The sequence below is a fragment of the Piliocolobus tephrosceles genome, chromosome 9 (genome assembly GCF_002776525.5).
Source record: "Piliocolobus tephrosceles isolate RC106 chromosome 9, ASM277652v3, whole genome shotgun sequence".
Classification (NCBI taxonomy): domain Eukaryota; kingdom Metazoa; phylum Chordata; class Mammalia; order Primates; family Cercopithecidae; genus Piliocolobus; species Piliocolobus tephrosceles.
The window spans coordinates 80604867-80630501 of NC_045442.1; the positions used below are offsets into that span (position 1 = coordinate 80604867).

Genomic DNA, 25635 nt, shown 5'->3' on the forward strand with positions numbered 1-25635 from the left:
GTAATTTATTTTTGCTTGTCTCTTAGGTGTTTATGTGCTTTCCTAAAGCTTCTCTTGTGTGTCTTATGTAAGTGAATGTGCATTTAATAGCTTTTTCATTCTGCACACTATGGTTCATTTTATTTGCGTGTCTACTCTTCTCTTATTGCATGTATTTATGAGAGTAGTTCCACATGCCTTAAAGGAAGCAGCAGTCCTGTATGCAGTCATCCTACTTTAGCAGCATATGACACTTTGAAAATATATGATGTAGCATATTCCTTTTTTGTTAAAACTTTTTAAATGTTTTTATTATAATTACTCAGATGTCGAGGGTGTTAGGAAATATAAATGCACAAAGATACAGACAATAAAAGTTTTGTTTTAGGCAGAACTAGGGAATGGTTTATTTTAAATAGAAAGTACCTATGTGTTCCATGCTTATTTGTTTTTCAAAAATGTTGTATCTCAAAACATGTTTAGTGCTAAAAATACTCTATCATTTAATTTGAGTTCTTGAGAACTCAGTTCAGGATATGCGTGAGCCAGAGAATTATCATATGGACGTTAGTCATTCTCCTATTGTTTGGGGCCAGGTAATAGACATTTCTTGTTAAGAGATTGCCTAATAAGTCAGCCTTGACTCTTCTTTTGCCTTATATTTAGGAGTGGAATTCTAGTAACACAAAGGAACAGAGAAATATAATGGCTAATATAATCAGCAATTTAGTTTGTAAAGCTTAGCCATAAGCCTTTAAAGTTTATAAAAGAGTTTTGTTTCTTTTCATCTAACAAGTATTTTTTTGTGTGCTCTTATAAGATACGATTGTAGGAGTTAATCTGTTCAACAAAAGTTTGATGATCCTCTCTCATCCCAGATATTTGAGTTTCGAACTAGAAGTGGGGAATTAGGGAAGGAAATACACAGACAAAGAAAGATTCCTCCGTTTATAAGTACTTTTTAAAGAAATTGGGAATACATTGATGTAGTTAAAGTGTTGTGTAAGTCTATAAGGTTCAAAGGATGTGGGAAAATCTAGTTGAAAGAATCAAGGAGCTTGGTGAAGAAAATGAAGGTTGTGTTTGAATCGTGGAAAGCAAAAGACACCAAGACACAAAGATGATGTAATATTTTTTAATGTTAAAGGCGGTGGAAGCTCATCTGTTTGCAGACAGTTGTTTAATAGAAGACCATGCCCCTTGCTTCTAGATGGAAGTTTGGGCTTTCCAGGTGTCTCCATTTAACCCATAGGGATGTTATGTCTTCTAACTTGTGCTACTAAGAAGATTGGTGATTCCATTAAGCATGATAAGTTCCATTTTGCCATCCTCATGGAAATCTTTATACCACCTCTGGCTCCTTCAACCTCACTGTTCTGGAAACTGGATGTTAGTCTTCCTCCTCATCAGACAAAAGTAACTCGTTCTGGAATGTATTCTTGAGTTAGTTTTACTATGATCTTAGATCAAGTGAAGATCAGTTTTTCAGCCTAGCACACCTAACAAACCCAGACTTCAGCTTTCCCTGTTATCTGTTACTATAGGAATCATCTGGCTGAATACCTTTGTTTTGTAGCTAAGGTAGCAAAAGCTAGGGAGATTAACTGGTGAAGCAAAGTTTCCATAATTAATGAGTGGCTGAGCTAGTACTACAACTTAAGACTCTTGACTGCTAGTTCTAGGTTCTTTTCCCTAAAAGCACATTGAAGAGCCTTTGAAGGAGAGTGGTTTGCTGCCAACAGCAGCAGAGCAAAAATTTGAATGTATTGAGATTTTTCCAAGGGGATTTTGGTATCACTTAACGGCTGCAAATAAGATCTCTGAAGTAGAGAATCAACAGGAAATAATAAGAAGAAATATAATAGTGGAACAGGGGAATGGAGGAAAAGCAGATATTCATTTACTCATTCAGCAGATATTTATGTGCCTACTTCAAGCCAGGCACTGTATTAATTTGGATGTGTAAATATAAAGAAGATACAGTTCCGTCCCTCAAGATGCTTGTAGAAACCTCTGGTATGCTTAAATGATAGTAAGCACACTCTTTCTCTGTATGTGAAGAAGCTAAGACGCAGAAGTGACTTGTGCAAGTGTTTATACAACTTGTATACAGCAGTCTTATTTTAGTTGCTTTTCTTTTGAATGGTTGCAGGAGGTGAGTGGGCTAGAAGGAATAGAGAAGAGAAAAGAATCATAGCTCTGGGAAGGGAGGACAGAGGCTTAATCTTAGTGAGATCATAATAAGGACTTACTTCCCTGAGAGGAAAAAAAACAGGTGCTCAGGTTTGCACTGCATCGTAGAAGACTTAACAGTACACTGTGATAATCCATAGAAACATACTTGTATTTTAAACATTATTTAATTAATTTATTTTGAGACAAGTTCTTGCTCTGTCACCCAGGCTAGAGTGCAGTGGTGCAATTATGGTCCACTGTAGCCTTGACCTCCTGGGCTCAAGTGATCATTTTGCCTCAGCCTCCCCAAATGCTGGGATTACAGACATGAGCCACCATGCCTGACCATATACATACTTGTATTTTAAGTTACTGAGAAAAAAGGATTTTTGGTTGAAAAGGCATAGTTTCAGTAACAGTGTAAAAGAAAACTCCTCTACAACCAAATTAGGTTCAATCTAATGTGAGTATGAAGAAATCTTTTGACATATTAAATTACATAAGTCATTTTCTCAATAGAAATAATAAAATTCAATACCTCTCACTAAAAGAATGAAAAAATAGAATACTAAGGATACTTTATGAATAACATGAGGCCAAAAAATATATGTTTAAAAGAGAAGTACTCTAAAGTGGATGTTTCCTTTCCTGTCTATTTTTATTGAGAGATAACAATATATTTATTCTATACAAATATAGAAAATAGAGAAGCAAAACAACTTAAGAAAAATTTAACGTACTTAAATCATACAAGGCAGTGACAGTCATTGTTAACATTTCATATATGGTCTTCCAGCCTTTTTTTGGTGGTGTGTGTATATGTGTATGTGCCATCTGTCATATCTATTTAGATGGAATTTGTTGTATATGTGGCATTTTAACCTACATAGGTAGTGGTAATGATGGTTGCTATTATTATTTGGTTTGATTTTTTGCTAAACCAAAATGAAGAATGCATTACCTTTAATCAAGTTAAGGAGTTACTTCCTTTGCTGGATGGTCTTTGTAAGGTTCTTGAAATAAATTACTACAGGTTTTTTTTTGTTTTTTTGTTTTTTTTTTTTCTGAAAGGTTTATACAGGCTTGTACTACCACCAACAAAGTATGATCAGAAAGTGACTTGGTGGCCATGATGTTAAGTTGTATGATTCAAGTGTTTGATGTCATTAGGTTTTATATATATATATGCCCCTGATATTTCCCTCCACAGAAGAGGAATAGAAGGGCAGGAGGGCTACCCCCTGTGCCCCACACCGTCATTTCGGATGGTACTGGGAAGCCACTCCCAACTATTTATATAATGACCATTCCTGTTAGTGTTTCTTATCTTACAAATTCTTTCTTCCTCCTGGCCTAAAAACCATTTTATCATGCTATTTTCTGCATATATTCAACCTCAGCTTTTGTGTATTGATTTTATATATATTGATCCTCAGAATTTTAGGAGTTTTTTTCTGCCTGTAGTAAAATTTGGCTTTCATGCTACAGGTGCTTTTGGTGTTAGAGCTGTACTGATAAAGAACAAAACTGTTTAAGTTTGGTTTGGCTGTTATTTGTGAGACTAAACCCAGCAAGAGAACAGTAGTAGTCACCTGTGGGTCCTCTTCATTTAGGGCAAGACAAAGGTTTCTACTACTATTGGGAACTGCCTAAGCCATGCTGTAGGCATAATACAGGATGTTTTCAAGTATAAGTTTTTAAGAACAGTGTTTTCAGCATTGAGGACCACAGTGTGAAACACTTCTTACTGGAGTAAGGGATCTATCTTTGCTTGGGAAAGCAATAATATAGTGTTATAAACTCCCCTGAGCCTTGCATTATAAAAAGAGGGCAGCCATAGGTCATATTCCAGAATTGAGATGCCCTACTCTAGAGTGGCACAGTCCTATACAACTTTCTGTGCTATCCGTTGTAGTACCCTGTAGCTACATGTGACTGTTGAGCACTTGAAAATGTGGCTAATATAATTAAGGAAGAGAATTTTTAATTTTCTTTAGTTGTAATTAAATGTAAATAGTCACATGTAGCTAATTGATACCATTTTGGACAAAGCAGCCCTAGACCTAATGATATCTACTTACATGGATATGGAAAGCCACCTAGAACAATAAGTAAAGGGCAAGTCAGTAAAAGCAATTTTCAGAAGAAATGAAGGAAAATAAAAAAGATGGAGATCAGATTTAGGTGGAGAAAAAAGAGGGAAAAGAGACAAGAATGAGCTGTAAGAGCAGCAAATGATACCTCCAGAGGAAAGTGGGGCAATTTTTTCCCCTCATCTGAGGGGCAAAATACCAAGATACAATGATGAAATGAGTAACACAAAAAGAATAACAACAATATGGAAGGCGCCTAATCACTCACATCAAAATAGTTGATGTTACTGTGAATATTGCTGGCAGATGTTGGTTATGTGAGAAATCAAGATTCATTTTAAACTTAAAAACTTAAGAAACCATTTTTAAACATAGTGTATGGATCCATGTACAAGCATGTTCTTAAAAATTAGCATTATCTTGGACTGAATTTATTTTTATGTATTTCCAATACTGTTGTAAAAGCACTTAACATCAGTATTTAAAAATATGAATATTTTGCACATTAAGTAAATTGTAGAATCTTATGATATGTACCTTTTGTAAGCCATTTATTTGAACACCTCAAGTTAACCAGAGAAGCCAAAATATTAGAAAAGAAACATTTCTGGACTCATACCTTCAAATGCCTTATTACTTATCCCCTTGAATCTTTAAGCAGGGAGAACAGGGTAGACCCAAAGGATCTACCTAGCCTGTCATGTAATGACCTGACCTGGATTACTCTGAAAATTGAGTGTATGAATACACAGACCGTTGTATTGGTATCAGTGTGAAAGGGTGCCTACTAGTTAAAATTCTGAATGGGCACAATTTGATCTAATGCTAATTTTCTCTCATATTTTTAAGAACTAACTCTGTTATATATAGCAAAGAGGCAAGAAAAGATTATTTTATATACATTAAAAGTGATCTGTTGGAATTATAGTACTGAAAGATTAATCCGTGTTATGATATGTATAAAAGATACGCATATGTAATTTATGGAAGTTCAACAATTGGAATATGGTCAGCATTGTCAACTATCCTTTTTGTGCTTAGAATTAGGTTTTTGGTCCCAGCACTTTGGGAGGCCGAGGCAGGTGGATCACCGGAGGTTGGGAGTTTGAGACCAGCCTGACCAACATGGAGAAACCCTGTCTCTACTAAAAATACAAAAATTAGCCAGGCATGGTTGTGCATGCCTATAATCCCAGCTACTCAGGAGGCTGAGGCAGGAGAATCACTTGAACCCGGGTGGTGGAGCTGAGATTGCGTTGAGCTGAGATTGAACCCGGTTGCGTTGAGCTGAGATTGCACCATTGCACTCCAGCCTGGGCAACAAGAGTGAAACTCTGTCTCAAAAAAAAAGAATTAGGTTTTTGGGCCTCAGATTTACCGAGTCAGGTATTTTCCCATCATAAATATTTATAAAATAGAAAAGGTAAAAGCAGAAAACTATCACAGTTACATCATAAAAATCACATCAAATGTTTATAATTTCCAAAGGAGACAGATTTTACCTAGTTTCTAGCAACCATGGAAATTTTTCAGCAAAGAACTCCACTCTATTTTTTCTTGACTGAGAGATGAGATGGAATGCTAACCAAAAGACAGTGCAGGCAAAAGATTTATCTTATGAATAATCTCCCCCAAATCCATTTTCTCAGACCATAATCTTTCCTGATTTGGAAGTGGGCAACATTACTGATTAATTTTTATGTAGTAAAAATGTCAATTTTTTTTCTTTCTTTTTTTTTTTTTTTTTTTTTTTTTTTTTGAGATGGAATCTCGCTCTGTTCCCCAGGCTGGAGTCAGTGGTGTGATCTTGGCTCACTGCAACATCCGCCTCCCTGTTCAAGAGATTCTCCCACCACAGCCTCCCAAGTAGCTGGTACCACAGGTGCATTCCACCACACCCGGCTAATTTCTATATTTTTAGTAAAGACTGGGTTTCACCATATTGGCCAGGCTGGTCTTGAACTCCTGACCTCAGGTGATCTGCCTGCCTCGGCCTCCCAAAGTGCTGCGACCACAGGCATGAGCCACCCACCGTGCCCAGCCAAATGTCCTAATTTTAAATTTAAATGAGCTCATTATTTCTCTGGAGAGATGCTGCATGTGTGTGCACGTGTGCGTGTGTGTGTGTGTGTGTGTGTGTTCCAGAGGGAATTACTTCTTTGCTAAGGCCTTTTATTTGTATTCACTATTACTTATATTTTTAAATGCCACTGAAAGTATTTTTAGAGAAAATCATATATACATTGATGTTTAAATAAGTAATATTTATGATCTGGTCATACAGTTATTTTTAAATTATTCAGTGTTTACTCAATATTAGACATTGGCCATGGAATACAGCCTGTGTTTTGATGATCTGAATGTTGACAGGAGCCATCTGTGTTGCTGAGACATTGTGTGGCATGCAGAATTTATGACAAGAATTCTTTTGTTTGTCATTTCTTCTGTTTTTGTTTTTTTTTTTTTAACATTATTTGTGTTTCTTTCATGGATACAGGTTAAGCCAATAACCAAAAAAATAGAATTGTTTCTTAAGGATACAAAACAAATTAAATATAGTTATTATAGCAATTGAGTGGTTTATTGGTTATAAGTTTACAGGTTTCTAAATCTGTATTTTTCAATACCAGATACCAGAACTATGTAACGCATTTTTGAAAACTTTGTCCAAAGTATCCATTAGAAGAAGCAAAGTTTGCCCATAGTGTAATTACAAAAGAGTGATAAGAAGTTGCAAAAAATGTAGAGAAATCTTTTTTATCTTTCAACTAGTTTTCCACAATAGTTAACATTTTACGTAATTATAGTACAGTACCAAAGCCAGGAAATTGGCATTAGTGATGGTGTGTGTGTGCGTGCATGTGCACTTCTGTGCCATTTTATAACTTGTATAGTAACGATCATCATATTTAAGGTATACAACTATTGTACCACCACAGCGTTTTCCCTTGTGTGGTACCTCTTTACATTCATAACCATTCTCACTTTCTCTCACCATTCCTAGCCTCTGGCAACCACTAAATCTGTTTTACATCTTTATAATTTTGTTATTTTCAGATTTTATGTAAATAGTATCTTACAGTGTTGAGCTTTGGAGCTTGGCTTTTTAAAACTAGCATAGCACCCTGGAGATCCGTTCAAGTAGTTGTGTGCATCAGTAGTTTGTTTCTTTTTATTGCTGAGTACTATTCCATGATATGGATGTACCACAGTTTAAATAAACTGTTTAAATAAATAGTAAAGATGTTGATTCTCCCAATTTATGAATACAGTATGTCTCTCCATTAATTTAAACCTTTTTGATTTCTTTAATCAGCATTTTTCAGTTTTCAGAACACAGTTCACTACATGCTTTCTTTGATTTCTTTCTTTTTCATGTTTGGGGGTGGTTATAAGTGATACTGTTAAATTTCACTTTCCCTGTGCTGATTGCTGGTACTTAGAAATAAAATTGATTTCTGGGCCAGGTGCGGTGGCTCATGCCTGTAATCCTAGCACTTTGGGAGGCCGAGGCGGGCAGATGACAAAGTCAGGAGATCGAGACCATCCTGGCTAACACAGTGAAACCCTGTCTCTACTAAAAATACAAAAAACTAGCCGGGTGTGGTGGTGGGCGCCTGTAGTTCCAGCTACTCGGGAAGCTGAGGAAAGAGAGGTGTAAACTCGGGAGGCGGAGCTTGCAGTGAGCCAAGATCGTGCCACTGCACTCCAGCCTGGGCCACAGAGCGAGACTCCCTCACACAAAAAAATATAAATAAATAAATAAAATCGATTTCTGTATATTGACCTTGAATTTTATGAACTTAGTAAACTCACTTATTAGTCTTGAGAGTTTTTCTGTAGTTTTGGGTCTCCCCCCCGCCCCCCACCCCCTGCCACGCCCCTGGAGACGGAGTCTAGCTGTGTTGCCCAGACTGGAGTGCAGTGGCGTGATCTCGGCTCACTGCAAGCTCCGCCTCCTGGATTCATGCCATTCTCCTGCCTCAGCCTCCCGAGTAGCTGGGACTACAGGTGCCCGCCACCACACCCAGCTAATTTTTGTATTTTTTAGTAGAGAGGAGGTTTCACCATGTTAGCCAGGATGGTCTCGATCTCCTGACTTCGTGATCCACCCGCCTCGGCCTCCCAAAGTTCTAGGATTACAGGCGTGAGACACCGTGCACGGCCTGTAGTTTGGGGTTTTCTATGTTGACCATTGTGTCATCTGTAAATAGTAACAGTGTTCTCACTTTTTGATATGATGTCTTTTATTTCCTTTCTTTGCATTATGTCACCAGCTTGGATTTTCATTACTGTGTTGAATAAGAATTATGAGAATGGGGATTCTTGCCTTTTTCCTAATCTAAGGGGAAAAAGCATTCAGTCTTTCACCTTTAAGTAGATGTTAGCTCTCGATATTTGGGAGATGGTTTTTATCAAGTTGAAGTAGTTTCCCTCTATTCCTAGATTGCTAAGAGTTTTTATCATGAATGTGAGTTGGATTTTGTTACTCTTGTTTTGGTAATTGCTACAAACCTATGAGTTTTCTTCTTTAGCCTATTGATTGCACTGATTGATTTTCTAATACTGAACGAATCTCATAGGCCTGAAATAAACCCCTTTAGTCATGGTATGTAGTTCTTTTTATATATTCCTGAATTCTAGTTAGTAGTATTTTGTTAAAAGATTTTTTCATCTGTATTCTAGGGGTTAATGTTTTTATTCTTTATTTTTCTTTTGTTGTATTGTCTTTGTCTGCTTTGTATTAAGTTAAATCTGACCTCATAAATACTTTGGAAGATGTTTTCTCCTCGTCTGCTTTATGGAAGAGATTGTGTAGAATTAATGGTTAATTCTTCTTTAAACGTTTAGTAGAATTTAGCAGTAAAATTATCTGGGCCTGGAGATTTCTTTTTTGGGAGTTTTTAAAGTTATAAATTCAACTTCCTTAATAGTTATTGACCTATTCAAATAACTTCTTTCATCTTGGATGAATTTTGATAGTTTGTGGTTTTGAGGAATTGGCCCTTTTTCTCAGTTGTCAAATTATGACTGTAAAGTTGTTCGTAATATTCCTTTATTACCTTAATGGCTGGAGGGTCTGTAGTGATTTTCCTTGTTTCATTCTGATTTTGGTAATTTACCTTCTCTTTCTTTATCACTCTTGCTAGTGGTTTGTCAGTTTTGCAGATCTTTTAAAGAACCAACATTTTGTTTCCTTGATTTTCTCTATTTTTCTATTTTCAATTTCAAGGATCCTGCTCTTTTTATAGTAAAAGTAAGTTTATTAGAGAAGTAAAGAAACAAAATAATTGTTACTCCATAGACAGAGCCCTGAGGGCTGCTGGTTGGCTCTTTTTAATGGTTTTTTTTCTCAGTCATATGCTAAGCAAGGATTATTCATGAGTTTTCTGGGAAAGGAGTGAGAATTTCCCAAAACTTTGGGTTTCTCTTTCTTTTAAACTGTATAGTGCAGCAGTCCCCAACCTTTCTGACGTCAGGGACTGGTTTCACGGAAGACAACTTTTCCGGATGGGGAGAGGATTGTTGGAGGGGTGTGGATGGTTTAAGGATGATTCAAGTACATTACATTTATTGTGCACTTTATTTCTATTATGATTATATTGTAATATATAATGAAATAATTATAGAACTCACCATAATGTAGAATCAGGAGGAGCCCTGAGCTTATTTTTATACAACTAGATGGTCCCATCTGGGGGTGATGGCAGACAGTGACAGATTATCAGGCATTAGATTATCATGAGGAGCAAGCAACCTAGATTTCTCGCATGTGCAGTTCACAATAAAGTTCCTGCTTCTATGAGAATCTGATGCTGCTGCTGATGATCTTACTGGAGGCAGAGTTCAGGTGACAATGCAAGCAGTGGGGAGTAGCTGTAAATACAGATCAGGCTTCAACTCACTTGCCTCCTGCTGCTCACCTCCTGCTGTGTTGCCAGGTTGCTAATAGCCCATGGATTGGTACTGGTCTGTGGCCCAGGGCTTGGGGACCCATGATGTAGGGTAACTTCAGGACATTCTGATGACATTTATGAACTGTCATGGTGCTGATGGGAGTGTCTTTTGGCATGCTAATGTATTATAATTAGCATATAATGAGCAGTAAGGATGACCAGAGGTCACTTTCATTGCCATCTTGGTTGTGGTGGGTTTTGGCCAGCTTCTTTACTGCATCATGTTTTATCGGCAGGGTCTTTGTGAACTGTTTATCTTAATGCCAACCACCTCATCCAGTGACTCATCCGGTGACTGAGAATGCCTAACCTCCTGGGAATGTAGTCCTTCTGGTCTTATCCTCATTTTACCTAGCCCCTGTTCAAGATGGAATTGCTCTGATTCAGATGCCTCTATTTCCCCCTCCCCTTTACAAGGGGACCCTTAATCCTAAAAGTTGTAGAGCAACCAAGATCGATCTTCCGTGGTATCTTTTGGCTTAATAGGGGTAATGGTATTCCTTCCTAACTTGTAGGGTCTCTTGTATTCAAGGTAGAGTGGAGCGCAGTCATAAAGCAGCTATGTGGTGAAAGCCACTCATAACTCTGAGTCCTGACAAAAGGTGGTATTTGGAAGACCAAAGTATTGTCTGTTCATGGTTCATTATGGAATATATTACCGGAAAGGGTAATCCAGGCCCCAAGAGAAGGTTCTTGGATCTCACACAGGAAATCTTGGGTGAGTCCACAGAGTAAAGTGAAAATGAGTTTATTAGAGAAGGAAAGAAGCAAAAGAATGGTTACACCACAGAACTGCTGATTTCTGCTATCCTTATTTTTTTTTTTTTCTTTCTTCTTACTTTGGGTTTATTTTGGTCTTATTTTCTCTGGTTTTTTAAGACAACAGTTTAGCTTATTGAAGATTTTTTTCCCCTTTTCTGTCTCTACTTCAGCTGTTTCCTACATATTATATATTTTTTCAGCTGTTTCTATACATTATGTGTTTTCTTTTGCATTCAGTTTGATATGGTTTGTTGTTTTTTGTTTTGTTTTGTTTTGTTTTCCCTTGAGACTTCCTCTCTGACTGACCCATGGATAACTTAGGGGTATGAATTTTAGTATCCAAGTGTTTGGACATAGTCTTGTCATCTTTCTGTTATTGATTACTAATTTGATCCCATTGTGGTCAGAGAACACATTCTGTGTAATTTCAGTTATTTTAACTTTGTTGTGGCTTGTCTTGTGGCCCAAACTGTGGTCTGTATTGGTAAATGTTCTGTGGATGCTTGAAAAGATTGCTTTTTGCTATTGTTGGATAGAATATTCTGTAAACGTTGACTAGGTGCTGTTAGTGGTGTCCTTGAGTTTTATATATCATTGCTGATTTTCTTGTCTAGTTACTTTTATCAGTTGTTGGGATGGGGTGTTGAGCTCTCCAATTGTAATTGTAGATTTGGCGATTCAGTTTTATGAGATTTTGCTTCAGGTACTGTACATTTCTGCAGTTTGGTGTACTGTTAGGATCACTGTGTCTTCTTGGTAGATTGACCTTTTTATCATTTTGTGAGGTCTTTTTCTGTATGTGGGTATTCTTTTTGCTCTGAAGTCTATTTGATAATAATATAAGCACACAAAATTTCTTCGGATTTTTTTTGGCGTGGTATATCTTTTTCATCTTTTACTTTACAATATATATATATATATTTATACATAACATGAATTTCCTGTAATCTGCATATAGTTAGGCCATGATCTGTCTACCAATCTGTCTTTTAATGGTGTATTTCAGCCCTTTATATTTAATGTAATTTTTGCTATGTAAGTCAGCCATTTTATTTATTTTTGTTTTCTTTTTTCATTTCTGTTTTCTGTATATTAGTTACTTTTTAAAATAATTCCATTTTTATATATAGTGTTTTGAGTTTATGTCTTTATAATAATGTTTTGGTTGTTGCTCTAGGCATATTTCACACACACACACATATATTTAACTATATATAGTCTACTACATGTAGAAACCTTATGTCCCTTTAAGTCCCTTTTCCTCCTCCATTTATAAGTTTCTTAAATATTTTCTATGCATATTTTAAGAAGTACATAAGAAAATGTCACAGCCACGCAAGGGTGGAGGCCTACACTCCCCAGTCCTCCCTTTCTGTTTTTTTTTTTTTTTTTTTTTTTTTTTTTGAGACGGAGTCTCGCTGTGTTGCCCAGGCTGGAGTACAGTGGCATGATCTCAGCTCACTGCAGGCTCCGCCTCCTAGGTTCATGCCATTCTCCTGCCTCAGCCTCCCGAGTAGCTGGGACTACAAGCGCCCGCCACCATGCCCGGCTAACTTTTTGTATTTTTAGTAGAGATGGCGTTTCACCATGTTAGCTAGGATGGTCTCCATCTCCTGACCTCGTGATCCGCCTGCCTCCCAAAGTGCTGGGATTACAGGGGTGAGCCACCACGCCCGGCCTTCCCAGTCCTCCCTTTCTGATGGGAATGGGGGCTGGGGCCACAGGTTTTTCTGTGGTGTTAGGTAGATTACTGGATACAAGTTTTCTGCATTGCTAGGCTACCTCTTTCCTGATCCTTTGACTAGAGAGTGCATGCAGGCTTTCTTAATTTTTTTGTGTGTTCCTTGGCATTTGCAGGTGCTAGCTTCTATCACTCATTTTAGGATACATTAGGCAAAAAGAAAATCACCATATTTTTCCTTAGGTCCCAAGCTGGTCTCACTTTTTTTCTCTACCTTTCAGAGTATTGTGTTTTGTATGTAGTGCCCAGGGTTTTTAGCTGTATTTGACAGCAGGGAAAGGGAGAAGTATTTCTACTCCATCTTTCCTTGAAACTGGAATTCCCTCTTCTATTAAATGCTGATCAGAGTTATTTCTACTCTGTATAAGTAAATTGACAAGAAGCTAAGTAGTTGATACCAAGGAAAGTAAGAGAGCTGTTATTCTCAGGGTGGTTATATTTAGTAGAAGAATTTTTAAGATACGCAAATCAAAGTGAAGAAAAAGAGGAAGAAAGATTCCACCAATTGCTGTGGGTGTTTATAAACAAGAATGATCATAATTAATTTAGGTAAGATCAGGAGAAGCTTTTAGGAAATGGGTTTGAAAGAGCCTAAGGGGGCTGCATAGGTACTTGACAGATGGATAGAGAAGTGGCGGAAGCATTGTAGGTGGCAGAAATAAAATGAGTAACATTCTTTGTCTTTCTGGGCATAAGCTCAGATGGCATGCAACTGTTGATAAGCTAATAGATGGGTGCCCCTTGGCAGTGGCAGGCAGCGCTGTTTATGTATTTATTTCACAAAGTTGTCTTTCCCTTCTCATACTCAGAGCTATGCCAGAGATTATGATTTGTTGGTCTTGGGGAAAAGAAGATAGATGTCATTGTTTTTGTTTTTAAAATTTCTTAGGTGGTTATAGGGTGTGGCCAGGATTGACAGATGCTGCAACTGCATCTCTAGATAAACACAGTAAATTAATTTAATTTTGTTTAAATCAGTAGTTACTTAGTGTCTGCTATATGCTGGGGGAGTTTTAGGCTATAGAAGGTCGGACATCGAATATCTTTGAAAACTCCTGCCAAGTTATAGGTACTGTGACAGATACTTTCACCTAAATTATTTCAGAAATTAATGATCTAGCAGGAGAGATAATTTAATACAAAGTTGATTGCTTTAAATGCCATATAAATAGAGTTGCAAAATTAAAAATAGAGTTATAAAATTACTGGAGTGGAGATGGGGACAGATATGAGTAACTAAATTATAGGAACTAAAAGTAAGAGGGTTCTTTGAGATGAACCAGTCCAACCTCTGCATCTGACAAATGAGGAAACTGAGGCCCCAAAATCAGTAATTTTCTCAGGGTTACAAGGCTTGGGAAAGATGCAAGAAAAAAAAGTTTCCCTGACTCCAAGGTCAGTGCTATTTCCACATACCTGCAAAGGTAAGCATACCTCTTTGATGAAGGAGTCTATGACTGTTTTCTTAAACATGTCTATGAAGTTCCCATCTGAAAGTTTTTTTACTTAGTAGTACAGTGGGTAGAAACTTGGTTCTGCAAAACGCATAGGGAGGATTTGGTTGAAAATCTGTTTAGTATAAAAGCCTTTGAACCAAAACATTTCACAAACAGCAGAACAGCAGGTAGTATCTATGGAGAGCATCTGGGGTCATCAGCTTATTCAATATGTTCTAAGCTGTTTTTGCCAAATTAGCAAAGAAAGAAAAGTATAATAATTTCAAAAGATAAAATATTTACTAGAATATGCTAAAGATTGTTAATTTAGTTTTTGTAGCTGTTTTTTCCCTTCATCAACATAGAAAATGGATCTTTTATGTTTCTGTTTTATATTGAACAATGTGGGATCACCCTTAAATTTAAAGAAGTATCTGATTATGCCTGAGTCAAGGAATGTTGATACGGAAAGTGAGAAAAATTTTTTCATTTCAAACTGTTCATAAGATCTGTAAACACTAGGCCGGGCGCGGTGGCTCAAGCCTGTAATCCCAGCACTTCGGGAGGCCTAGATGGGCGGATCACGAGGTCAGGAGATCGAGACCATCCTGGCTAACACGGTGAAACCCCGTCTCTACTAAAAAAATACAAAAAACTAGCCGGGCGCGGTGGTGGCGCCTGTAGTCCCAGCTACCCGGAGGCTGAGGCAGGAGAATGGCGTAAACCCGGGAGGCGGAGCTTGCAGTGAGCTGAGATCCGGCCACTGCACTCCAGCCTGGGCGACATAGCGAGACCCCGTCTCAAAAAAAAAAAAAAAAAAAAAAAAAAAAGATCTGTAAACACTGATAAACTGTTATCAGTAATTTTTAATACTTTATTTTTAAGTCAGATTAATTGGTCTGAAAAAATATACATAATTTCTTTTGCAGATTTAACTGGGTATGATGATGATTTGTAGGCTGATTTTCATTGATGATATTTTAAGAGTGTTTCAGTAGTGTTATTTGTGCATGTGTTTCAGTCAGTGAGGAGGCTAGGGACATAAGACCCAATATGGTTCCCTTTGTATAACATTGAACAGTTCCTTTCTTGAAGAAACTTTTCTGTAAAGTGAGGAAATTGAAGTAAATGACATTTCGAGAGTATCATAGTTCTGATAATCTGTGATTAAAATAAATAAAGCTAAGAAGCCACAAGTTATTCAAATTAAAAAGCATGCACATGTAACCTGTGGCCTGCGTGTCACATTACAGCATCCTAAATCTTTTTTAATGCTGCGTTGCTTTTGCTAACGTTCTTTTTTTTTACCTACTAATCGTCTGAAAACTTGTGATTTAAGAAGAAATTTTTTTTTTTTTTTTTGAGACGGGGTCTTGCTCTGTCACCCAGGTTGGAATGCAGTGGCGTGATCTTCGCTCACTGCAACCTCCACCTCCCACGTTCAGGCGATTCTCCTGCCTTAGCCTCCCAAGTAACTGGGATTACAGGCAGCCGCCACCACACGTGACTAATGTTTGTATTTTCAGTAGAGATGGGGTTTCACCATTTTGGTCAGGCTGGTCTTTAACTCCTGACCTCGTGATCCACCCGCCTCGCCCTCCCAAAGTTCTGGGATTACATGCGTGAGCCCACTGTGCCCAGCCGAAATAAAAATTTTTAGATGATGATTTTTTTGTATTTCCTGATTCACAAATTGTTGCATTTTCTGTGTGTTTAACACCTAAAATCTATCTCCCCCTTTAAATTCCTTCCTTTTCTGCAGAAGACTGGAATCTGCTACTTTAACAAGAGATATATGATGATAAATGTAATATATACCAGAAAGAATATATTATTTCTTGTACATTGTACTACAAATATTAGAGGAAAATAATTTTTAAAAATATTAAAAATAACTGGGTTTGGATTATGATGTGTTTTTAGTAATTTGAGCTGCCTGTATTTTAAAAAATGACATCTGTCTTCTCGTTAACACTATTGCTCTGTGTTATTTAAAAATAAAACAAAATATGACTTGGTTTCTCTATTTTTTGGTTCCCTTTTTTATTATACCTCCCTACCCCATCTCTCTCTGCACAGGGTGGGTATTCTGCTCCCTCCTTCTCTCCTTGGCAGGGCTCCTTCCAGGGGATCCCACGGACTGTTCCACCGCACCGCAGACAGAGTGAGTCTGTGTCTCTCACTCCTATCCTGCTCTGGCTTCCCCTTCATGGTATTTCCCTTCTGCATGACCTGTTCCTCCCCAGCACCTCCTTTTCTATCCTGAGTGCTCTGCAGGTGTCTGCTAAAGCAGCACTCTCTGTGGTCTCCTCTCTTAACATTTCCTTTTACTGCATGTAAACAGACCTCTACTTAGAGCCTTATGGAAGCTGTCTGAGGTTAATTTCATTCTAATACTGTTTAAACCTATTGCCAGTGACCCTAGACCTACTGACATGCATCTGTCTTTAATGCATTTTCAAAACCTTGAAATATGTGAATAAAAATTGTTGTGTTATCTAATTATTTTTAAAAGTGTACATGCGATCTACAATGGTATGATGGACAGATGCATAATGTGTAGGGAGCAGGCTTACTAGACCATTGCACATTTCTTTAAATAATATTTCCTAATTAAGGGCTTGGATTGCATTTCACTGTCATCTAAAATAAATATATTTCTAATTGTTTTTTCTAAAAGTGGTTTAAAACAACTAAGATGTTTTTGTAATCTATCAGCTTTCCAGCACAGAAGAAATGGCTTTTGAATATGCATGGTTTACTAACATTTCTAATGATTTAGTTACTGTTTGACCTTAAAATTTTTGTTTACATTAAATCTCTTTTCCAAAACAGTGTGGGTTATTTTGTTTATGTACTTAATTATGCCTGGTAAGTTGGTTATATTTTATCTTTTTTGAAAAGTCACCCATAAAAAGCTATTATTAATGAAAACGAAATATAAATACAGTCAATCAGAGATATTTTTATGCCTTCTCTAAGGATTTTTCCTGATTTGTGATTCATTCAGTTTTTTCATTATCCATTTCCATATGAAGTATCAAAGGTGTAAATGAGGAAATTTTAAGTAATTAGGAATGTGATTTATTTAAAGAAAATTTTATTTCTTGAATTAGCCAAAAGTATGAGGTATAGACATGAATTCCAGAGAAGGCATGAAGTTTATTTTTTGGCTGCTACACCTCTCCTTTCCTTCTGTACTTTTTGTTTTAAAGAAAAATAGTTCCTGTAGACTTTTATATGATGTTCTTTAGTAGCAAGTTCGTTTGTTTACTGGAAGCAATGAGAAAAGGAGTTTTTTTGTCCTCCTCCTTTTCTATCTTCCACCACCTCGGTAACTCCTCCTTTTTACTTCTCTCCTCTTCAAGTAAGTTGCTTTCTTTTCTCCTCTGTTTTAATAATCCTAGCTCAAAAAGAATCATACTAAAATGCTAGTCAAGTCATCTGAAATTTCAAAGGGCAGATATAACAAATTATAATATGTTCTTAGGCTTGTGGCCAGTAAACAGCAGGGTTTGAGATTTCCCCTCAGATTAACACACCCTGTGTGCTTACTCAAGCACCCTTTTAGCCTGTATTCTTTTTTGTCACCATATTCCTCCCCCTTTCTCCTTCCCCCGGCTAGCTGTAATACGGAATTGAAGTTTGGGATTAATTATTCTGTATTACCAATAGAGTTTCTGCTTTACTTTTAAAAACATGTTTATCAGAAACACCCATTTCATGGGTTTATTTGTATAGCATTAGAATTTTCTTATCTTTTCCTTGAGTCAGTGGCTCTCCATTTTCAAGTGCTTCTTCTCCTTCCTTCTTGGGTTCAGACCTTTCCTTTTTGTTTCCAGCTGTGAAGCAGCACTATCCTACAATTCCTACAATACTAGTAAGATCTGCTTTTTTTTTTGTTTTAACTTCTCTAGATCAAACCTTCTTTCTCTGCATCTTCAGATTAACAAAAAGAAAGTTTTGATTCCCCAGAGTTTGGATGTATTAGTCATCTAGGGAAAAAATATATATATATGTGTGTGTGTGTGTGTGTATAGGAGTCTTCCTGAGTAGGTTCTTACGGCCTATGCATCTGAAAGCACCGGCCCTAGGATTTGATCTTTGAGACTTGTAGGACCCTGTTTATGTGAAATAATGACCAGAGGGCCTGTTCACAGCCTTTTAATACTGGTAATGAGCTTGAAAGGTTCCTTTAGAGGGGAAATATGCTCTAAACTACTACTCTATTTTGAATTCACCCTGAGAACAGCTAAAGCAGTTTACTAATAAAGGGTTTTTTTTAAGTTATAAAATATAGAAAAGAAAGGTATGGAATTATTAGAATAAATCTAGTGGTTTTCCAGAGGGTTTTGAAACAGATCTTTTCCTACACTAAACTTATAATCAGATGATACTTGTCTCCATATTTAGTCAATATGTGGGTCCTAGTACTCGTGTTTGGAGAGGTTAATTGTACTTAAGTAATGGAAGATAGTTGAGAGATTTCTCCATTACAATGTTTCATTAAAAAGTTCTTTGGTGACTTTTTTTTTTTTTTTTTTTTTGAGACAGAGTCTTGCTCTGTCGCCCAGGCTAGAGTGCAGTGGTGAGATCTTGGCTCACTGCAAGCTCCACCTCCCGGGTTCATGCCGTTCTCCTGCCTCAGCCTCCCGAGTAGCTGGGACTACCGGCACCTGCCACCACACCCAGCTTATTTTTTGTATTTTTAGTAGAGTCAGGGTTTCATCGTGTTAGCCAGGGTGGTCTCGAACTCCTGACCTTGTGATCTACCCGGCTCAGCCTCCCAAAGTGCTGGGATTACAGGTGTGAACACCGTGCCCGGCCCGAACTCCCTTTATCTTCTAAATAGGGAGGCCAGGTAAAGCTTGGCTGTGAGTCTTCAGTAAGAGCAATCTGTTTGTTTTTTAAGTTACAGGAGTATAGTAGACCTTCTAGTATGAAGATAGTCCATGCTAAATATTCAGAGGGAGATAATGTTTATAGGGAGTATTTAGCCCTTATCACTCTAGAAAGCTGTAGTGGCCAGCAGTGTTTATACTGTGTTTAAGAATATAGGAAAATAGACCAGGCGCAGTGGCTCACACCTGTAATCCCAGCACTTTGTGGGGCTGAGGCAGGCAGATCACAAGGCCACGAGATCGAGACCATCCTGGCTAACACGGTGAAACCCTGTCTCTACTGAAAATACAAAAAATTAGCAAGGCGAGCTGAGATCGCACCACTGCTCTCCAGCCTGGGCCACAGGGCGAGACTCCATCTCAAAAAAGAAAGAAAAAAAGAAAAGAAAAAATAATATAGGAAAATAGAGATAAATGGAAAGTTCTGGTCTTTATTATTTTTCTTAGGAAATTTTGACTTACATTTCTTAAGTATATTACTAGTCTCTACTTCATGATACTTTTTTATTTCAAATTAAATTTTCTCTAGGTTAGCAGAAAATATCTACGTTTAGGTCTTTCCTGCTGTTAGTAGGGATTTGAGCTTTTGTACAGATTCACTTAACAGGCGTTGGTGTAGTCTTTCTACTCTAATTTCCAACTGTGTAAAATTAGGAATAATAAATAACCTACCTCAAAGTAGGAAAATTTAATAAAAATAATTGCTTTTGGCAAGTAGAAAGCCTTCCTGGTAATTCCAAATAGCATTTCTTGCCAGAGCACGTACTTATAGGAATACTCGACTTTTCAAAAAGTATGTTTTGAAATAATACCTATTTCTTATTGTGTCTCACTAAGCTTTTAAAACTTGCTCTTTAGTATCTTGCTTGCTAAATTTAGAAATCTTATTTATTTTTACCTTCCATGTGCAGTGACTTAGTGGGAAGGGAAAAAGTTATTTTAAAACAACAAAAATTACGTAAATGCATCTATATGTGTCGTAATAGCCTGACAGTTTCTTGATGTAGTGTTGTGTCCACCATAATTATATTAAGAATGACAAATTTATATTGTGTCACATCTTCTTTCTCTTACAAATTTCAGGGAGTGTTTCACAAACATTTTTGACATGTAGTGATTATAAATTTATTTTACATGACAGCCCACTGTGTATTTACTGAGAGAAAGTATGTATTTACAACCCGATTCACTGTGTATGTATATTTAAAATTCGGATAAAAGATTCATGGGACAGTACTTTCTCTTAAACCATTTGATCCTCTCATATTTTTTCTCTCTATTCTATTTTTTTTAATGTTGCTAGCAACCTGCAGTTAAAAAAGCATTGGTCTATTTTGCCCATAGAAATATCAGCATTTAGGTTTTAATATACTAACTTTAAATATGAAGGCTAAGAAGTGTAGATAATTTAATGTGCATAGATTTTGTGTGTATAATCAGAGTAAAGCTTTTTTTATTTGGCAGAAATACCATTTTTAAGTGGTGCCTCCTAAGAATTGTCTATGGCAGGAAAAAATTTTTGTTGTTGAATATTAATAGAGTGGCTTAAGTGGCTAATAAGCCCTTTGTCAGAGTCAGCTTTTCCTCAGTTCAGTCAAAATGTTGATCTTACTGAATGCCCACTTTTGCCATTTCCCTGCTTATCCTCGACTGCGCTGTCTCACTTTAGTAATTCACTATCCTTATTATTTTAGTCCTTTTGGCTGGAGAATTGTTCTTTTAAAATTCATACAGTTGGATAATCTTTCTAAGAGCTACTTAAAAATTACACTTTCACAAATATTCCTATAGGAAACTCTTATGTATATTTTTTTAAAATTTAGCCATACATTTTAAGAAAGGGGAAAAGACTAATATTAATTGAATACCTATTATGTTTTTTAATGTCTTAAGTACTTTTCTGGGCATTTCATTTAAATTATTTGATTCTCACAACAACTCAGAGTCAGAGCTATTATTCTAATTTTATAATAAGGAAGATGCAAATAAATCATAAATCAATAAATGATGTAGTAATTTTCTCAGGGTAAGTGAACAAACTATAATTAAATTCTGTTCTGCTTCCAGAGTCTGAACCTTAAATATTTTTTTGTAAATACAATGACTCTTCCTTCAAAATGTTCATTTGTCCTATTTATAATAGTAATGTAGTGACCCATTATGGAGGAATTAGAAGAAACATTTTGGTATATTTTCTTTCAGTCTTTTAAATATTATGTTATAAAGTTGAATTTATGTATTTTCAGTCGTTCTGCTTTTTGCACATAGTATCATTTTATATATATACACACATTTTTATATGGTAAATATTTCTTGAAATTAACATTTTAATGGCCACTTGATAATGTGTTATATGGATATATTCTAAATTAGATTTTTTTCTATTGGGCATTAATGTTGTTTCTAGTTACTGAGAGGAATATTGGTAAGCATTTTATCTTTGTGTATAAATCAGTGTCAGTGTCTTTCTTTTCTTAGATAGATTTCCTGGAAGGATATCATTTAATTAAAGGATATGAACTTTCGAAGGCCACTTGATGTGTCAAATGTGTATTTGACAATTGTTGAATTGTCAAACATGCTCATAATGTATAAATTAACAAGGCTCAATCTGATTGACTCCAATATGTGACTGTAATCAATTTTATACGTACGAATAGCTTCAGCTTCCTTAGAAATTAGCTCTGGGAGTGACTTTTCATAAAAATAAAATATTTTTGAATGAAATGCAAACTGAGTAACTCAGTAAAAAAACTTTACTAATTCAATTTTGTGTATGCTCATTTTTAAGTTAAATATGGTTAACATCGAATATGGTATTTTCTACCTTTTTGCAGCCAATTTCAAGGACTATCTAGTATAGTCATTGGTTAATTGACTAGAAATGTGCATCTAACTCATGGTCCAATAGGCCTTCCACAAACATAGGCATGGGTTAGTTTCTTGTGATTATGAGAAATGCAGCATTAGTGTTTTCTGTATAAAGCATTTTATTACAATCTGCTTTGCAGCTTGTGAGATTTTTTTTAGCCAGTCTTTTTTCCTGTGCCATAATGCTTACAGTATTCTTGTACTCTGGATAAATATACTGTGTCTGTTGGTTATATCAATTGAACTATACTATTATGATGCCATTTAGGTTTTTTTTCCTGAACTACTCTACATCATCTGAGAGGTAGATGTTAATGGATTCTGTGTCTTTGAGATGTAGACCCACGAAATTAATCATGTAAAAGTGATCGTGCCTCTGTAGTAAATGCTTAAGTCCCTCTTAATCACTGTGATACTTAAAAAAAAAAAAAAAAAACTGTTAACTAGTCATCAACTTAGAAAAGCCATTGAACTCTTTATTTCAGAAATTATTTATAAACAATTTATATTATCAATCTGCTATCTCAGTTTTCTGAGGTCTAGAGGCACCATTTTGAGATACAGAGGAATAAGAGCATTCCTGTTTCCCAAAAAGCACTGGAAGCTGTGATTGGCTTCATGTGATCTCTAAAACAAAAATCTTTAAATCTAGTTGTAATACAGTATTAGGGATACAGTTAAGTATTTCTATACTGATGTGCAGAGCCTCACTTATAATTTGCATCATATTCAGATTAAGGTCAGATTATACCTTTAGTGGTCCTTAATGCAATGGCAGTAATAAAACTAAACTGGCCGGGCGTGATGACTCATGCCTGTGATCCCAGCACTTTGGGAGGCCGAGGCAGGTGGATCATCAGGTGAGGAGTTCGAGCCAGTCTGGCCAACATAGTGAAACCCCATCTCTACTAAAAATACAAGAAAATTAGCTGGGCATGGTGACAGGTGCCTGTAATCCCAGCTACTTGGGAGACTGAGGCAAAGAGAATCGCTTGAACCTGGGAGGCGGAGGTTGCAGTGAGCCAAGATTGCACTACTGCACTCCAGCCCAGGGAACAGTGCAAGACTCCATCTCAAAAATCAATCAGTCAATCAATCAATCTAACACATACTTAATCTTATTTAATCTTATAATATGCAGAAGCCTCTCAAATTACTTAAAAATTAATTTCTATCTCCTTCATAAGGGATTACTTGGGACTAAAAGTTTTTAGGTATTTGGAGTATGAATATTAAATTTTATCAGAATTATTTTCAATATTTTGTTTGGTAAGAGTCTTCAAGTGATTTCTCTTAAGTGTGAGAAGTTTTACACATGCCTTTCTGAGGTTTGAGTATTTGTACTAACTCACAAATTAGCAAGAAAGTATAAATCTATTTAATGTTTTTGTTATGTACAAATATATTAAATGAAACAATGAATAATGCCTAGGAAAACACAAGAATAGCAAAGCAAATACTTGTGGCTGCCACCCAGTCATGGCAATCCTTGGTGTTGTGTGTGGTCTCTGATGCCATTGTCCTGTCTTTTTCTTGTCTCTGCTCTCCCATTATGCCATTGGCAAGGAGTTGAGAAGTTAGTCCATTACTTCTCTGACAAAGCGTGGTACAGTACAATTTCGGATTTTTTCCTACCACCTTCCCCATAATCACTTTTTTGTTGGGTTTTTTTTTTTTCCAGTTTGCATGATATGCATGTCAGAGCCTGCATGAAAGTACAGGCATGTTACAGATGGCTCTATTTCCACCTTCCTTTTTATGGTTAAAATGTATTTAATAATAACAATAAACTTGTATGTACCCGGGAAAAATTAGCTAAATTCTGTCTGTCATGCAGTAGCATTATTACACTTTGGAACATTTCCTGCTTTCTACTTGGTACACTTTGACATATTTTTACACTCCATCAGGACTTGACGTTTTAGCTGCCATCTTTTGCTAATAACCCTAGAACAAGAATGCTTTCAAAAACTGGCGTGAGTGCTTTTCCGTATGCTGATGCTGTAGATCTTTGAAGTGTTGTAAAGGTGAACTGTTTTGCTCATTGGTGGGTACTACTATGCCTTTTTTCATGTTCATTATGTTTCCCCCAATGGGTCACTGTGGAATCACCTCTTTCCAGAAATATTGTTCCATAGTGTGGCTTGAGTATAGTGTCTGAAAGTTATCCTGGGTAGGCTAGATCATCTAAGAAGGAAATAGGACATTATCCAGGAAAGTTCGTTCCTTAATATTGGTATTACAGTTGCCTGTAGTGTTTTAAAATATATTAAAATAATCATCTGGTTATATTGCATATTCTGAAAGCCTGTGAACTCATCAGAACTAATCAAATTGCACAGAATATTAAATTTTAGTGCTGTATTTTAAGAAATTCTCTGATGGTTCAAATTCTGGCTTTGCCATTTGCCAAAATGTTTGAATTTGAACATGTTAACATTTTTTGACCCCAGTTTACTCATTTATAGAAAGAAAAGAACAGTGTTTCACCTAGGAGTCTCATGATAACTAGAGATCATGCATGCAAACTCAAGAGTTTGGATCTATACCCTTGGGAAGAAGGGAACACTGTTCTCTAAGAGCCCAGAGTACAACATTTCTCAGGTGTTTATGTGTCAGGCATTGTACTGTTACTGGTTATTATTTGCAACAATTCCATGAAGTATATATACTGATACTACCCTCATTTTATAAATTATGAAATTCCATTTCAGGGTAGTGGGATTATTTTTACCCATATCTCGCCTCAGTGATCTATAGGTGATAGATCCAGGATTCAAACTCAGATCAGCCTGATTCTAAAAGCTAAGTGGTTGAATATTGTGTTATACCACCTCCTTTGTAGAGCCATTGGAAAGTTCTCTCTAAACTTGCATGTCTTTGCTCTGGTTCTTATCTCCAGGAAGGCAGTTAAAGAGCCTTGACTTCTATGTCATATCAAATATGCTTGATATGGATTCAAAACATATAGATAGTGTTGACATTATTGAATTATGTTTTTGAAGCCTAGAAACCTCATATTCTAGTTTATTATTATATTGCTAAAAACTTACTTTTGTTTCGAAGACCCACTTACAAAATAGCTATGGCTTGAAGTCATCATTCTTATATCCTTTAATAATCATAGATGAAATTTATTGAGCACATAGTATGTGCTAGGAAGTCCTATGCTAAATGTTTTACATATGTAATCATATTTAATTATTAGAATTTTCTAGTAGCTGAATGCTTGTTCAGACACTTTTTCCAACCTATTTCTAGTCTTCAGATAAAAAACAGTGGTGGCTAAGCTTTTAAAAGGTCATTATGAGAGGTACTTGTGTATAACATGCAGTCAGTATTTCCTGCTATCCTTCTAAACATGAATTGTTAAGCTAATCACAGACTTATTTGGAGGGAACAGTGGGTTTTTCCTATCAGATTATTTTTCATCAGTGTTTATTTTTTGAAACCAGTTTTTATTTAAGCATTAATGCTTCATCATTGACCTAAATCAGTTTGGTAGTTCTTGGCCAAATAAGTAATTCTTGAGTATACCACTAATATTTATTCACTTATTTATTTATCTAGCAAATATATATTTAATCCCTACTTTGTGCCAAATACTAGAAATACCAGCTATAACGAAAAATGAATAAAGCATAGTACATGCCTGTAAGGAGCTCCAAGTCTCTGCTTATCTTTGTAAAGCAGCCTAAAATAGACATGTACGAGTATCAT

At 36.3% G+C, this 25635-nt stretch overlaps 1 protein-coding gene across 4 annotated transcripts in view; it reads left to right on the plus strand.

The window, feature by feature from the left end:
* Positions 1-25635, plus strand: part of CCSER2 (coiled-coil serine rich protein 2) — a 199710-nt gene that overhangs the window by 165000 nt on the left and 9075 nt on the right. The gene's annotated exons all lie outside the window — the stretch shown is intronic.